The sequence below is a fragment of the Anser brachyrhynchus genome, assembly GCF_964034855.1.
Source record: "Anser brachyrhynchus genome assembly, chromosome: 5".
NCBI classification, from domain to species: domain Eukaryota; kingdom Metazoa; phylum Chordata; class Aves; order Anseriformes; family Anatidae; genus Anser; species Anser brachyrhynchus.
Window position 1 is genome coordinate 25,403,013 of NC_137699.1, and position 13,733 is coordinate 25,416,745.

The 13,733-nt window shown below is 40.0% G+C and overlaps 1 protein-coding gene across 3 annotated transcripts in view; it reads right to left on the reverse strand.

The window, feature by feature from the left end:
- LOC308195932 (uncharacterized protein) overlaps positions 1-13,733 on the reverse strand; it is a 39,810-nt gene that overhangs the window by 7,978 nt on the left and 18,099 nt on the right. For all 3 annotated transcript variants that reach the window (XR_013951949.1, XR_013951950.1, XM_080594167.1), the window contains 2 exons: positions 3,569-3,627; positions 2,733-2,931 (listed from right to left, as the gene is read on the reverse strand). The gene's annotated coding sequence lies outside the window, so the exon portion shown is untranslated. The remainder of the gene's footprint in view (positions 1-2,732; positions 2,932-3,568; positions 3,628-13,733) is intronic.

The following is a 13,733-nucleotide window of genomic DNA, read 5'->3' on the forward strand; positions in this document are numbered from 1 at the left end:
TTTACAATGAACTAACCATTTAAAGGTGGAGGTTAAAACGGTTAAAACAAACACTTGAACCTGCAGATGAATGCAGCTATAATGAAGCAGCAATACAACAGTGATGTCCTTTCCTTGTGCCCCCAAATGTTAGCTGTGTCACTGAGGGATTTTAAGTGTGCTTGGTTTGGGGTTTGGATTTTTTGTTCAGCTGTTTTTTGTTGTGGGTGGGAGTGGTGAATGCTGTTGGTTTCGCAATTATAGCAAAGACAAGAAAGAAGGAAAACTTTGAAGTACTTCAAGGAAAACAAAATAAAAAGTTGCCAAGAACACTAGTAGGCCAAGACACACACAGCCAGAGGCCTGGAAATTTATTTCATCAGAAAGTCTGTTCACACGATACCTCCAGACTCAAAAGACTGTCACTGAAAGCACAGTCTGAACATAATGGCATTACAAAGGTGCAGTTAACACCAAAGACAGCCAGGAGGACTTCTAGCCTAATGTGTGAAATGGGAAGATGAGAATTGGACTATCAGAACCTGCGCTGACCCATTAGAAATGGATTTTCTACTTGTAAAATTAGCAGGTTTATTACAGAAATCATTCAGGCAGAGTGAATTCAGAGACTCGTGAACTGCAAGAAGAACTGTCTCTTTAAAGGGTCTGTTCTATTTCTGGCTAATCAGATGGCAAGATATAAAAAAGCCTAGCAAGCACACTAGTAAGAAAAAGCAGATACCATTTTCCTCAGGTTCTAGGCTAATTGGGGATTGAGCTGGGATTTATACAGTGAATTTGTCCTAAACTGTTTCACTTGGAGAAACAGAGCTTAAGTCTTAGTGAATGCAGCTGAAGCTGTATGGATGATGCAGGATGCTTCCCTGGCTGTGCCATCTGGAACACATCACTGGTGTATTCCACAACTACCGTACAGTGCCGTACTGCAGCTGTGCTCTTGCCAATACGTGGAGGCAAGCTCTGGCCCTAATAGCAATTCCATATGGGACAGTCTTCTAGAAACTTTCATCAAAAGTTTATAGCTTGAAGCACAAAGCCATTTAGTGTGAAACTAAGCATCTAGTTACCTCATCTGAGACTATCAAACAATTTAGTTGCACAGAGCAATTTAAGTGGACAACTTTCATAATGAAGACACATACAAAACCATGAACTTTGTGAAGATAGATGCCTGCCTTGGACAGCTCATGTGCTAGAACTGAGAATAGCAGAGTTAATAACAGCTGGATGACCCAGGTGTTCATCTTAGCTTGTTATACACTTTGGAAGGTATTTAACTTCATAGTTTATAGAGCAGATGGACTATGGTAACCATGCAGGAAGGAATCCCAACAAACAGCAGCCAAGTACAACTCTAAAAATAGACCTCTTACAGCAATAACTAAAAACTCTGATTAAATACCTGCCTCTGACTTCAAAATGTATTTGTATTCATTCTGATATACACATCTCGTGCTGAGAAGTCCCAGTGAACACTAACATTTGTCCTGCTACTATTATTGAAGGATTGGCAAATTATTCTTCAAACATCACTAATCTCACAACATTGAAGGTATTTGTTTTCCCACTGCACCTCTGACAAGGGTAAACCCAGGAATTAAAACTAAGTTTATTGCCAAATACTGCACTGGAGAAAAGCAAATGGACCACAGCACAGCTACTATGTCCCATGTATAGTTGTGCTTCTAAACTTCAGGGTTTTGCTTTTTTGTTCGTTTTACCAGTTGTTTGGATTTTAGGTCGGTTTGTTCAGTTGGTTTTTCTTTCCCACAACATTCAAAGGCAATGTTATGCAGCACAAACCAAAAGTGTTTGCAGCCTATTTTTGTATCTTGTGTACCAAGGCACAATTTTCTCCAAAGCAAGACACAGTGAGGTTGCTACATACCCAATCTGAAAAGAACTACAGATAAGCAGCACACAGGTTTGCATCTTAGATTCCTCAGTGCAATTCACTACTGTTAGCAACAGAAATAAGCCTAAAACATTTAAGGTGCTAATCTCAGCTCTAAAAAGCCTTATATACAGCTCTTCAAATTAATTTAGCCCTACCACTGATGTTCAGTGGAGGATATTACACATTTAATTTAGAAAGCCAGGGACTACAGTCTGAAGCACTGCACGACAATACATGTACTACAACAGATACCTTGTTGTCATATCTTCCAAGAAGTTAATTGAGGAATCAATTAATGAGTGGGATTTTTCTCGTGCAGTCAGCAATAGCTTAAACTTCTCTCTCCTAGAGATCATTTAAGCTTTGATTCCCATGAAATAGATGGTAAGCCCATTGCAAAAGCTTAAGTGCCTGTACATTGTCCTAACAGAAGAAAATTCTTCCCGAGTACAGAAGATAGAGCACACTCTCAATACACTTGCATGAAAAGGCAGGTGGTTGCTGCACCCTCTTGGGATCAAAAAGACCCAAGTGGGAGTTCAAACCCGTGGGCACAATTAACAGCCTTCATTTTCATCTGCCACAGTCATTTTGATGCAGAAAGAACTCAAACTTCATGGGCCAGAAAGCGAGAAAAAGAATGAGCACAGTCCTATTTCGGATATGTCTTCAGTCAATCTAGATCTATTATTCACATGAAGAAAAACAACTACATATTAATGCTCTTACCAAAATGACATTGTGTAAGAAGGGGGACAGCAACTCACTCTCCTCCCATATGCATTCTGTAAGAAGTTTGTATCCTTGTACTTCAAGTAGAGATTGATTGACTTACCATATGTAGGTCTCCTTTTAGATTAACATATAGATGAAGCCCCACAGAGAAGTTTCTCTAACTTCAGGATCCTAGCCAGCAAAAATGTTGGAACAAAGTGGCAGGGTGATGGTGGTACAGCCAAGGTGCTCCAGGACATGGGGATCAGCTTGTGGGGAAGTCTGACATCAAAAGTGGAGGTGTTATTTGCCTCAGACACCTGCAAAATGAGCATCTGGAACCACAATCTGCAGGAATGCTGTTCTGAGTTTAGGCATCTAGATCAATTCCTTTTAGATAAGATCTTTATGATTAGATTAACAGAGAACTAAGACAAGAGCTGCCAAGCTATTCAAGGCATTTTGAAGCAGGAGATCCCAAACATTGTGTTTAATAACTCCCTCACTGAAAGGCATTTGGGTCAGGGTTATCTTTTGACAGAGTAGCCCATTTCCTTCAATATTCAAAGATTTGCAAGCCTCAGCTCCTACTGTCCCATATATTTGTTTGCAGCCTTTCAAGTCTCTTTACACTGAAATAGTCAGCTGCAGGTCCTACATGGTGCTGAACACCCCCAGTTCATCACCACAGCTCATTACATGAGTGGGCCTTGCTGGTTTAACAGGCAGACATCAAGATCACAATAGATCTTACGTGGCATTTTCTGAGTATGCCTTCTGTTCAACCTTCTGAGCTCCCCCAGACACATGCAGTTCTTGTATGATACAACAGAATTAGCAGGAGGAAGACATTCACCACACAAGCAAAAAAAACTATAAGCTTGAAAACACTCGCCTCACTCTTCTGTAGTTTGAGAAGTGAAGTCTAGCACAGCAAAACAAAAAAATCAGACCTACTTTTAATCTGTGAACAGCTCTCTTGATGAAATCTGTCATGTTTCTGGCTTCTTTTGTTCCTTGTGAAAAGAGCAAAAATGTTATTTTTCAGAAAGAATTTCCAAATGTTTTGTCTTTCTTAGTGTTTCTTTATGATACAGTTCATCACTGCAGGCAGATCTGTCTCATTCGTTAATTTTTCCATTGTCAAAACAACATAACCAATAGTTTATAACATCATAAATCTTGGACATCAATCATTATATAGAGATTCCACATTATGTACAGGATTGTCTGTTCCGGTATGTTTGAAAGGCCAGTCATGACTGGTTATACATTATTCTGCTGCTACAAACAGCAGAATAGTCTGTATTGAAATAGTGAGCCTATAAATGGCATATGAATTTCTGAGTTGCTTTTGTCACTGCTTGTGGTTTTCCAGATGGCAAGAAATTAATCGCTTAGTTCAAATATTTTTTAATGCTCTTTCTGCAAATTTGGTATTTGATGCAGGATTTGGCAAGTCCTCTGAAGTTTGAGTTCTTAAAGATACAGTCTCCTATTCGAGCCTGAAGTCCCTACTCCATGCTACTAGAATACTGAAAATCATTGCAGTAGGCAAGGGGGGGGGGGAGAAGACATGAGAAGTAATTCATAGTTTAATTTCATATAGCCGCAGTAAGCAAGTACCCTCACTATCTAATAGAAGTCTTCGAAGGATCTAATTCAGTAAACATGTCTGTTTCAGACCTTTTTGGAAACATTTACCCATCAACTGTCATTCTTTTCTTAGGCAGAATTCACAATGATTCAGTGCTGCCAGCACTCGATACACACATTTAGGAGCCACCAGTGCTTTTTCTTTGGGATGACATGAGAAAAGAGAATGGAAACAAGCACCCAGCTAAAGCAAGGGTCCTTTTTTGTTTATTTAAAATCTGGGGGGGCTCTTAATGCTTGCTTTTTATTCCTCCAATTTGACCAGGAAAGTGGAGATGAGACCATTGAAGTCACTGCTGCATCTGAGAGTATCATGTGACAGTTTAAAGCCTCAAAATCTGTCAATCGCATTTGTTCTGGTATGCAACTAGATAGGTCTAACACAGAAAACAGTGTGACTACAGTGCCAAATCACCAGTATGGGGGAGATCGGAAGAGCTGAGTGCTACAAGCTTTTTTGCAACATATAGACTTCTAAAAACAAGACAAAGTGGTAAGTCATCTCCTGTACATTTAAATCAGATGAAGGGAGTGGAGAGAAAGAAATGGGTTTCAAGTTTTAAAACTACATCAGAGGTCATGCACAGGTGAGTATGTACAGTCCTACATACCAGCTGCTTCAGTTCTAGTGGAACACACATTTGAGTAGCTGGCTTATCCTGAGCTAAAGTATATTCTTGAACTGCCTGGAGACACCCTTCTTTGACCAGAGATCACATCTCATCTGACTTCTGTATTTCAAACTTCTGAAAAATAACCAAGTGGAGGAACATCAAAGCTTGCTCACCGAGAACATCACACCAGGTAAACCACAGTTAGCTGACAAAGCTGAACCTTGTGAGCCTCCCTCAACAACCCTCCCCAGCTGACCTGCTACCTAAGGACCAAACCACAGAAAAGCTGTGACCTTCATGCTCTTTGAAAGTATTAACATAGTCATGGATTATTTCTACAGGTGGCAGCTCTCATAGCCCTGAATTTTTTTCCTGTTGCTTCCCCACTCGTCTGCCTTGCATAAAGATGCTTTTCCAGTGCAGTTTTTCAGTGCAAGCAGGAGATCACCTCCTAGAAATAACCTGCAAGCCATGCAGCCAGAAAACACAAGACCAGTCCACAACACCAGGCAGAGCATTCCAGTTTTGTCAGAAGGAATACAGCATTTGCAAACCTCAGTGCTCTAGAAAGCCCTACAGTATTTCTTCAACTCTCAGCTGTCTTCTTCCCCTTTACCTGTCAGGGTCTTATCAAATGTCTTCTCACTAGCCAAATAGTTTTGATAGAAGCTCCAAATCATATCATTACTAACATCCCACAGGTAACCACTAACCTGGCTTAGCTGAAGAAAGCAGGTAACCAAGAATAAGTGGATCACTGACGTTTTTGGTTTCCTGTTGAAAAAGTGTCACAACTGATAAATATCACATTCCTATAACTGGCTGGGATCAAGACAGACTATTGAATGAAATATTGCAGATTAAACTCAGAAGCACAAACTGAACTGTTTTTTTTTTTCCCCTCCTGTTTTTAAGTAAATACTGCATGCTTTTCTCCCTCCAGTTCCCAATTCTTTCCAGGCCATGTTCCTTCATTAAGAGCTATTTGCAGTATCAGAACACGCTGCTGGGGAGATCTGAATACACACAGAGTTGTTTACTACTACACACGACACCTAAAGAAGGTCCTTGTATCATTGATGTTGCTATCCCTGATGTTGTACACATGTGGAAGACATCTTCACCTACCAGTATAGTATTTGTGAAGAAAAGAAAGCATTAGCCAACCTTGACAAAAAAAGGAAAGGGAAAACTAATGTTCACCACATGCACCGCCTTGAGAATTCAGATGAACATTCTGTACTGCTCTTTTGCTTTGGAAAATGTGTAAGCCATGATTTTAAATCATTTGCAAACTCCCCTGCTTTAATTTATTAACATAGGCCAACTGCATGAGAGCACTATTTTAACCTTAAACTGGAATACTAATAAAATCCCTACATGATACCAGATATGTTTAATTTCTGCTTTTATTGCACTATTATTTCAGTGGATCTCAAGAACATCTGATTGAAGTTACCTTAAAGTTTTGAATTTAAATTAGATATGGAACCAAATAAACCCCGTCGATCACAACAACCTTGAACTCTGGGAAATTCAAATCCAGATCCAGACTTTACAGCTGGACTCCATCCCTGCTTTAAACGCAAATAAGAATCAAAGACTGTTGTGACTGCACACATCGTTTACAGGAAACATTCAATTCAAAAAAAATTTTATAGGTGTTCCATCCTTTGATTGTTCCCAAATTTCTACCCAACTGTTCACACCAACACCTAAATTCAGACTCTTGTTTTCTTTCTGCTGACTGGAGCCTCAACACGCACACATCACTTCGCTGCAGAATAAACATCATGGCACTGATTTGAATCCCAAACTCTCTCAACAACTGTTTTGCATCTAAGTAATTGCACCAGCAGTAGTGAGGTTGCCTCCTTGTTTATATGGGGGAGGGGTGCAGTTGGAATCACAGCCCATGACTTTATCATAGAACATGAAAAGCCTCCGGGCTATCCTCTCAGCTGGTATAAATAAGCAGAGCTCTATTGGTTTCTGGGTGAATGAGATTATAATTCGAATCAGAACCGTGGTGTTTGTTTATACCATAACAAAGTATCACAGAAGTGTGTATCATAAGCCTTAAAGCACTGCACTCAAGGACTGCAAAACCCAAGAATCCGAGCTTGGATTTCAGTGACTCCAGTGAAGTTATGCCTATTTATTTCAGGATAGCAGTGCTGATGTGCACCAGCTGAGAATCTGGCTCTAACTCCTAGATGACAGCAGAAACCAGCTACAGGGGGAGGGGGCAGGGGTGGGAATCAAGCAAAGTACAGAGCCCTACCACTGATAATTTGGTATCAGCCATCTCCTAAATATGCAGGCTTATTTCTCCCAAAAGCAAGAGTAGAGAATTAGTAAACATGTAGAAATACAAAGAATCTTTAACAAATTTGAAGTATATATATAATGTTCTGCACGCTATGTTTTGCATTCTAGTACAAAGGATTTTCATCCTGAGTAACACTTAACCAGTTACTCTTTTTAGGTGCTTGCACAGTCCCTATGATTCAGAACAAACCCATGCAAGAAACACCCTCCAGAACAACCTGTGCCAGCCCATGCTCAGTTAGCAAAGAAAATCACCCACTCTTCAGCACACACACACAAAAGAACAGCCAGCAGGAATAGACAGTACCACTTCTATTTCTTTCTTCCAGTACCACTTCCACAGTCTTCATCCCAGTGGGACATGATGCAGTATGTAACATTGCTATGTTTCACAACAATTATCTAAGAAATCACATGTGGTATAAACAATGTATAACAAACAGCAGCAGTATTATATTCAAATAAACCACTGGTTATGTCAAAACTAATAACTTATTTACTGTAGTGTACTCAATAAGTTAACAAGCCCAATGAACCTAATGATTTTATTATCCACTTTTTTTGCTCTTCATTGAGACTGGAACTGATTTTTCCAGGATTCATGTTTATGCAATCCAAGCATATTGTTATTTGCTACTTTCTGCATCATCATTTTAGCATTCTTGGGAGAGAAGACGATGGTTCTGTCTAAATGTTAAGGGAGGGGTTATCACTGACATGGGAGATTATTAGGTTTGATGCAATATTGAGAACATTCAGTCAGAAAACAGCATCTTTCATTTTTAGAATGGAAGTAATTGTGCTTTGTGACAGTGCACATCCTTAAGACGTTATGTATCATTGCGTACTTAAAAAAGCAGTACACTTTTCATTGATCTTTCAATTTCATTTTGATTTAAAATGCAGATCTTTCTCCCCATTGAAATCTTAGCATTTTTATTTTAAAATGTGTCGGAAAAAATCCATTTCAGACATATGCAGCGCCATAAATTACTTTTTGTGGTTGAAACAGTATTCGCTTATGTCATGGGTTGAACATCCTCCTTTATTAGAATGCTATTTATTGCCACCAGCTGCAGTGCTCAGCTAAGAAAGTTCTTGACACCAGCGATTGCTTTTCAGCACCAATGCTTCCGGCTGCTAACGGGGGCTTCTCTTTCCAAACACCGCCACCCCTCTTAAACTGTTCCTTCTGGTACACAGACAGCTCCTGTCATTGTTACCCGGCACAGGAGCCGGGGAAAAGGGATCGGATCTGAACCCACCGCTAGATGATCTCTTTAGCCATAAATCTCCTACAGCTTAAGAGGCCTTGCCAAATACCACTAGCCTGAAAGCTGTCAAACACATTCAGGAAATTTACCAATCGGTAATTTGGAGGGGCACAGGGGAGGCTGGCCAAAATTAAGATGCAAATTTAGCTTGCAAGCAAAGGACACTTTACATAATTAGTCTCAGATTTGGAAAAACAGAACTTCTATAGCCATCAGCTATGTACTCACTGGCCTCTATTTTACTAGGTTTCAGAGCAGGCAGAAGCCATACTGTAATAGCCTTTTTACTTTTCCTCTCCAGGGCTATCACTACTCCTGCACAAACATAGCACTGCTATTTTCTTCTCCTTGTGCCAGTCAAGAGAACTGAGCAGGAGGAGAGAAGTGGTGGTGTCACCACAGGTCCCACTGGACAGCAAGAGTGCCCTGCAAGGTAAATCCTCAGTGGCAGCACACATGCAGCTCCTGTGCATGGTATCAATGCAACACCAGGGTTTGCACTTGCATACATGCCTTCCTCACAGCTGAACCCCCAAAAAAGCATTGTATATAATTGGTCTTGACTAAACAGCAGTGACAGGAGGAGGCTGAACTCTTTTAGCATAGAAAGAATTCCTTTCCTGCTTCAGAAGAGAAACACTCCATAGGTCAAAGAGGAAGGCTTCTCTGCAGTATAGCACAGGCAAGCCTGTTACGCAGATGCCTGAAGCACTGCAATCTAGAATCTTTGGGGAAAAAAAGTAGGGGAGGGGCAGGCCCTGAGCATAAACCCAGTTTTCCCCTTTGCTACTTCTTTTATTTAATCAAGTATACTTTTTTGTGTACATGCATATCTTAAAACCCTAAACTACTCAAACTAGAGTCTTTGCAGAGTTAAAGTTGGCCACACAAGATAATTGGCAAGCATTCTCAGTTTTTTATTCACCATGAAAGATAATAAAAGTGGTTCTTCTACTAATTTTTACAGTTTAGAAAAAAAGTAATCACTCTTCTGCCCACAATGCAATTATTTTACATATTGAGGGTATAACAGACATCTGACCCATAAATAATCCCAGCTTTCAATGTCTTCACTTCTTTTCTTGCCCCTACAAACAACCCAAACAGTTGTTAGCAAGTTACTTTTTGCCTTCATATCTAAAAACTGGACAAATACATTTTTCCTTAAAAAAATGACTCAAAAATAAACTGGCACAACAATTTGTCCATAAGCACAAAGTGTAATTCAGCAGCTTTCATAAAGCACTTTACAAAAGTTCCTTTTCTCTGTTTTGATATTGTCCTTGGGCCAGAGTCTGGGCTTTACTCTGCCCTACACACTATTCTGTTACAAAGCCTATCTACTTCCCCATCACTGGAGGAGGTCTGCTCCATTACACTGATCCTGTTCTAGCCTCTTCTTCACTGGAAGTGAACGACCAGAGATGTGATAAAGTACAGTCGTGATGAGCAGGGCTCTTAAACAGCTCCTCTCCCCTATTCCAGCTGGACTTCTGCCAATTCATATGGATGAGTGAGGGCCAACAGACATATCAGTGCAACCCTGTATTTAAGGCTAAATTATCCCCTGGATGACCCTAGAGTCAATTTACGGGTGCAGAGACTAATGTACAATAGAGGTCAGAAAGACTCTACAGTCCAGCTTTGGAAATGCCTTGACACATGCCACTGGAGGGATACCTCAGGGGGCAGAGGAAGGAATATATATGTGCTCATATTCCATGTTTGTGCAGTGTCCTACTTTGCAACTTTAAAAAAAACATTTTTGCCCTTTTGTGACAAAATAAAAAAAAGCTACTAATTTCCCATTATACCAATGAAATGGAAGTCTACTGATTTTAATTCTTACTACTGCTTAAAAAACAGTAATTTAACTCTGCAGACAAGTTGTCCCCTAAGGATTCAGTAGCTCAGCAATATAACAACTCTTCCTTGACCTTCCAGCTGCAAGAAGTATCTGGTCGCATGGTGCACAAGCATGCACCGTGTTAGCAATAGTGACCAGTAGCCCCCTGACTTCCCTTTCCTTAAGGGTCTTGCCACATGAAGACACCACCAACTTCCCCACAAACAATTTCCTGTGTTGGGGGTTAAGCAAACCAACAGAAAGAAAAACTAAGTATTAGCACGCATTCCCTGTTCCTTTCACAGGTCACAGGTCTGGGATCTTAGAAGAATGGGCAGAAGAGCTGTCCAAAATGCAGAGCACATACGTCTGTGTTTAGTTGGCTGCCGCAATACATGGCAGTAAACTCAGCAGGACACTGCTCTTGCTTTGCTGGAAGTTCTGGAAATTTTTTGTAATCCTTCCTCAGTGTAGAGCAACCATCCTCAGTATTTGATGGGGATTAAATCCCTTGGGGTTTCCCTGAGTAGCCCTGCTCTATATGAGGTTTCTTTTCATTCTCACTGCTCTAACTTTTATCTCCCTGTAACTCTCAGTTCACTTAGGCCTAGATTAAGCTACCACAAAAATCTCTTAGCTTAAATAAATTCTCCCAGCTCTCCGCAAAATCTGATTTCAGAAAGGATCAGATTTTCAGACCAACTCACTTATAAAACAAACTCACAAAAAGAACTCTTAACAATCATGCAGGTGCAGTACCATCCTCATCTTATAAAAATACTGTGATTTTTTTCTGCAGATCAAGACTTTGTATGCACAAATCCCTTGAATACATCTTTAAACAAAAGTCTTTAAAAAACAAATACATAGCCCAGAGCGAGTAACAAAACAAGTAAGTGTTGTAAGTAACGTAGGAGGGGGGAAAAAAGGTAAAAAAACAGCACTACAGTGAGTTTAGTATATTTTACTACAATTTCAACAGAAGTTATAGTTATGACCATAAAAATTAAGAGTTATGACAACCACAGAGCACGCTATTGTCTGGTCATTAATCCTATTTGCTGTCCCGTAGAAGTGTTCACAACTACGCACAGCTTTCCTTCCTGTGTAGCAGCTCCCCATACAGACATATAGTTTTAGTGTTTTATTACTTACTAATGTGTAATCACAGCCTTAAGAGCAGGTGCCTGTACCAGCTCTGCAGAAGCATGAATGATACTCAGGACTCCAGTGAGGCAAAGCAAGTGGTTGGAGAGTGACTTTTATGTCACTAACTAAAGGAGAGCCAGGTCTCACTAACAACCTGCAGAGTAGATTTTCATCCTGAGCCCCTCAAGTATCTGAGTAAATGCAGATGAGAGGATGAAAGGCTGCTGCAGGTGTTTCCCCACCTGTAGCTGGGGAGAGCGGCAACCAGGACTGTACTCTTCTATTTGCTCCCTGGAACACAATTCTCACCAGCAGTGGGAATCGAGGATGGCACCCAATCGCTACATAAGACAGCTTCCATCGCATTCACATCACTGTATCATTTTCACCAGATATTTCTATTAAAACCTTACAGCGACCCCAACACCAGTTTGCATATTGAACAGTATACAGATAAGAAGTAGTGACACTTTCAGCTATCTTATAAAGGTCATTTTTCGGCTAGTGTTTCCAAAAGCAGAGAAGTAGGGCAAGCTTTTCAAACTTGGCTGCCTGAAGCAATCTAACTATCTATCTGAGAAGCTCAACTGAGCAGTCTAATTTCTGGATACAAGCATTCAAACTTCCCATTAAGTTACTGTCAGAGACTTTCCAGAATCTTTTGCACTGGCCTAAATTTAGTGCAGCCCTAAAAGCAAAGCACAGGTGCAATTTAAAGCCAGCGGCCAAAATTTCAATAGTAACACAAAAGGGATGTACTTCATGCTTGGGTTGCCTACCTTGAAATAGTAAATGGGCCAAGTTTCCAGAAATGCTCAGGATGTACCTTGAAAATTTTTAAGCATTATCTAAGTGCTCTAACAGAAAAGCAGTGAAGCAAAACAAGTTCCTGCTTACAGTAACTGTCTTTGGGGATGAGAAGCTTGTTCTGTTGCTTTGTGACAAGTACGTGAACATGGCAGACACAGAGTAGTCAAATGCTGTTGAAACCTCAAGGTTACAGAAATGCCAATAAAGGCAAGAGCAGTCCAAGATTAACATCACCCAAACCAAATAAAAGCACATAACATCCAGGTAGGACTCTCATGGTGTGAAAGTTCACATAAGAAAAAAAAGCTTCAAATCTTGTAAGAATAAGCAAAAATTCTCTCTTGAAGACTTGATGCAGTTGGATAGGCATCTCTCAATGAAAAATCAAAGAATGATCGGTGAAAGAGATATCACTGAAAATAAAGCCAGGTTTCTGTAAGCTAATGAAAACTAGAAGAAAAAGCAAGGAAAAATTTGAATCTCAAATTTGTGTCTATTTAAAAGAAACAGTTCAATGGTACGGAAATATTCTTCCACACTGTAGAATCCAAACCAAGTTTTCCACCCATGTGAACTAATAAACTTGCATGCTCAGGCCATCTGGACAACTGCCTGTGTGGATGATCAGTCATCTTTTAAAGAAAATCATCCAGCAAAGGTTATTTTGCACAATGTGGGAGAAAGGAAGGGGTAAAGAAAAAAAAAGGGGGGGGGGGGGGGGGGGAAGAAGTCAAGCAAACAGTAGGACTTGAGAAGAAAACAGTTTTGCTGTTTCTGGGTGACCTGAATAAGCTAGGTGGCATCAGGCTGTATTAGAGGTGCAAATCACATCCAGACGCTACTTAGGAATTGCAGGACGGTTTTGCCAAAGAAATGTGTAGAGGTTTTACTTGGATTCAACTGGAAACTGAAAGTTAAATGCATGTAACATAACAGAACATTTGAATACCATTTTGGACTGTAAACTTATCTATTGCAAAACTCCTGTTCCAAAAGCATTCGATGAAAACAGACTGCAGCATCAAAGTGTACACAAAGAAATAAGAACACCATGTAGGATTTAACGTGAAGAATGACAAGTCCGTGTTAATGAGAGAAGAGAGACCGTATTACAGATGCTGGTAGCCAAAACCAACAAGCTTGCTTTCACTAGGACTCAAAGAATAATTTTTAATTTAAGTACTGGCATTACTGAAAGCCACAGAAAAAGGAGTCTGCCAGAATTGGAAGTGAGAAAATACTTCATCTTCTGCCAGAATACTAAGTCCATTCCAAAGCTCACTTGAGTTACTAGAAGACTTTCCACTGTCCCCAGTATCAGCAATATTATTTTTTCCATTTTATTTCCTTTCTACTTTCAAAATGGAAGGGCAGGTATCTTCCATGTAACTCTAAGTATTAGAAATATATACAATACTACATTTATGAATTAATTCCATAAG